The sequence below is a fragment of the Myotis brandtii genome, unplaced genomic scaffold (assembly GCF_000412655.1).
Source record: "Myotis brandtii unplaced genomic scaffold, ASM41265v1 scaffold345, whole genome shotgun sequence".
In the NCBI taxonomy this organism is placed as follows: domain Eukaryota; kingdom Metazoa; phylum Chordata; class Mammalia; order Chiroptera; family Vespertilionidae; genus Myotis; species Myotis brandtii.
This window is the reverse complement of record NW_005363283.1, coordinates 1698821-1701578: the sequence shown is the minus strand read 5'-3', so window position 1 is coordinate 1701578 and position 2758 is coordinate 1698821. Positions and strand designations below refer to the sequence as shown.

At 52.4% G+C, this 2758-nt stretch overlaps 1 protein-coding gene across 1 annotated transcript in view; it reads right to left on the bottom strand.

Annotated features, from left to right (window-relative positions):
* Positions 1-2758, bottom strand: part of FMR1NB (fragile X mental retardation 1 neighbor) — a 22544-nt gene that overhangs the window by 19552 nt on the left and 234 nt on the right. The window lies entirely within an intron of this gene.

Below are 2758 nucleotides of genomic sequence, written 5' to 3'. Positions count from 1 at the left end.
CCCACCTGTGCACCAGGCCTCTATCCTATACAGTAAAAAGGTAATATGCAAACTGACCCTAACAGCAGAAAGACTGGGAATGACTGGTCACTATGACACACACTGACCACCAGGGGGCAGATGCTCAATGCAGGAGCTGCCCTCTGGTGGTCAGTGCACTCCCACAGGGAGAGCTCTGCTCAGCCACAAGCCAAGCTGACAGCTGCCAGCACAGCGGTGGTAGCAGGAGCCTCTCCCGCCTCCTCAGCAGTGCTAAGGCTGTCTGACTGCAGCTTAGGTATGCTCCCTGCTGGCAAATGGACATCCCTCAAGGGCTGCTAGGCTGCCAGAGGGATGTCTGATTGCCATCTTAGGCCCAATCCCCCGGGGAGCATTCCTAAGCCAGCAAGTGGTCAGCCCCCAGGGGTCCCAGACTGTGAGAGGGCACAGGCCGGGCTGAGGGACCTCCTACCCCTGAGTGCACAAATTTTTGTGCACCAGGCCTCTAGTATTTAATAAAAACAAAAATTAAAAAATAGAATGTTATATTCTATTGGTCAAAGAACTTGAATAGACATTTCTCCAAAGAAGATATACAAGCCGTAACCGGTTTGGCTCAATGGATAGAGCGTCGGCCTGCGGACTGAAAGGTCCCAGGTTTGATTCCAGTCAAGGGCATGTACCTTGGTAGTGGGCACATCCCCAGTGGGAGGTGTGCAGGAGGCAGCTGATCGATGTCTCTCTCTCATCGAAGTTTCTAGCTCTCTATCTCTCTCCCTTCCTCTCTGTAAAAAATCAATAAAATATATTTTTTTTAAAAAGAAGATATACAAAAATACAAAAGCACATGAAAAAATACTCAAGAGCATGAGACAGTTTACTAATGAAAACCTTAAACCACTACTTCATACCTGCTAGGATGGTGATAATCAAAAAATGGGAAGGTTATAGCAAATGTTGATAAAACTGGGATCCTCGAACATTGTTGGTGACAATGTAAAATGGTTCAGTCACACTGGTAAACAGATTAGGACTTCCTCAAAAAAATTCACCATGTAATTCCCATATGACCCAACATTTCCACTTCTAGGTCTATACTCAAAAGAATTGAAAACATGTTGACACAGATTGTAAATGAATAGTCACAGAGGTATCCTATCTAATAAAAGACAAAAAGGGTAATTAACCGTACCTCTGCTACACTTCCCATTGGCTAATCAGGGCGATATGCAAATTAACCGCCAACAAAGATGGCGGTTAATTTGCATAGGCAAGCTCCAAGCAGTGGAGCGAAGCCAAGCAGCCCCAAAGCTGCCGAGCAGCGAGGCCTCACAGCCCCGGGATCAGCGGAGCCGCGAGGCCTCCCAGCCCCTGGAGCAGCGTGACAGGGTGCGGACCTGCTCTGTGGGTGACAGGGGGCGGCACCCCAACCCCCTGATCGGCCCTGCTCTGTGAGTGACAGGGGGCGGCACCCCAACCCCGTGATTGGCCCTGCTCTGTGCATGTCAGGGGGCAGCGCCCCAACTCCCTGATCGGCCCTGCTCTGTGTGTGACAGGTTGGGGCACCCCAACCCCCCAATGGGCCCTGCTCTGCGTGACAGAGGGGAGCTCCCCAACACCCTGATCAGCCCTGCTCTGTGTGTGAGAGTGGGGAGTGCCCCAACCCCCCAATGGGCCCTACTCTGTGCGTCACAGGGGGCAGCGCCCCAACCCTCCGATTGGTCGTGCTCTGTGAGTGACAGGACGCGGCGCCCCAACTCCCCCCCCCATCGGCCCTGCTTTGTGCGTGACAGGGGGCAGCACCCCAAACTCCTGATCGGCGGGCTCTGTGTGCGACAGGGGGTGGTGCCCCAACCCCCTGATCTGCCCTGCTCTGTGCGTGACAGGGGGCAGCGCCCGGCTGAGGGAGGCGGGAACAACAAAGCGGGCCAGGCGGCTGAGGGAGGCCCGAACAATCAAGCTGGGCCGGGAGGCTGAGGGAGGCGGGAACGATCAAGCTGGCCGGGCGGCTGAGGGAGGCGGGAACAACAAAGCGGGCCAGGCGGCTGAGGGAGGCCCGAACAATCAAGCTGGGCCGGGAGGCTGAGGGAGGCGGGAACGATCAACCTGGGCCTGGGCTGAGGGAGGCGGAACGAAACAAGCCGGACTCCCCCTGTGGGGTCCCAGACTGCGAGAGGGCACAGGCCGGCCTGAGGGACCCCCCGCTTCCCCGAGTGCACAAATTGTTGTGCACCGGGCCTCTAGTTATTCATAATAGTCAACAACTGGCAACCCAAATGTCCATTAGGTTATAAATGGATAAACAAAATGCAGTAGAGCCAAACAATGGAATATTTTTCACTCATAAGAAGGATGAAGTACTGATACAAACTGCAACATGGATAAGTCTCAAAACCATTATGCTAAGTAAACAAGCCAGACCCAAAAGGACAAATATGTTACCATTGCTATGAAATGTCTACAGACTAGCTCAATCCATAGAGACAGAGTGGATTTTGGGGGTGACCAGGGGTTAGAAAATGGGGAGGAACCACATTAATGGGTGTGGATTTTCATTTGGAGTTATGAAAATATTTTGGAACCAAAGAGAGGTGGTAGCCACCAAATTGTCCACTGTAAAAGGGTAAAATTTATATTCCATAAATTTCACCTCAATTTTTCTAAAAAGGCGAGGCAGTAAGGGAGTTCAGTGTTTGGTGAGGTAAAGTTGAGGACAGAAGGGCTTTCTGTGGGGAGTGAGGATGGTTATGAAGGGAGATTGGGTGAGAGAGGCCGGTGG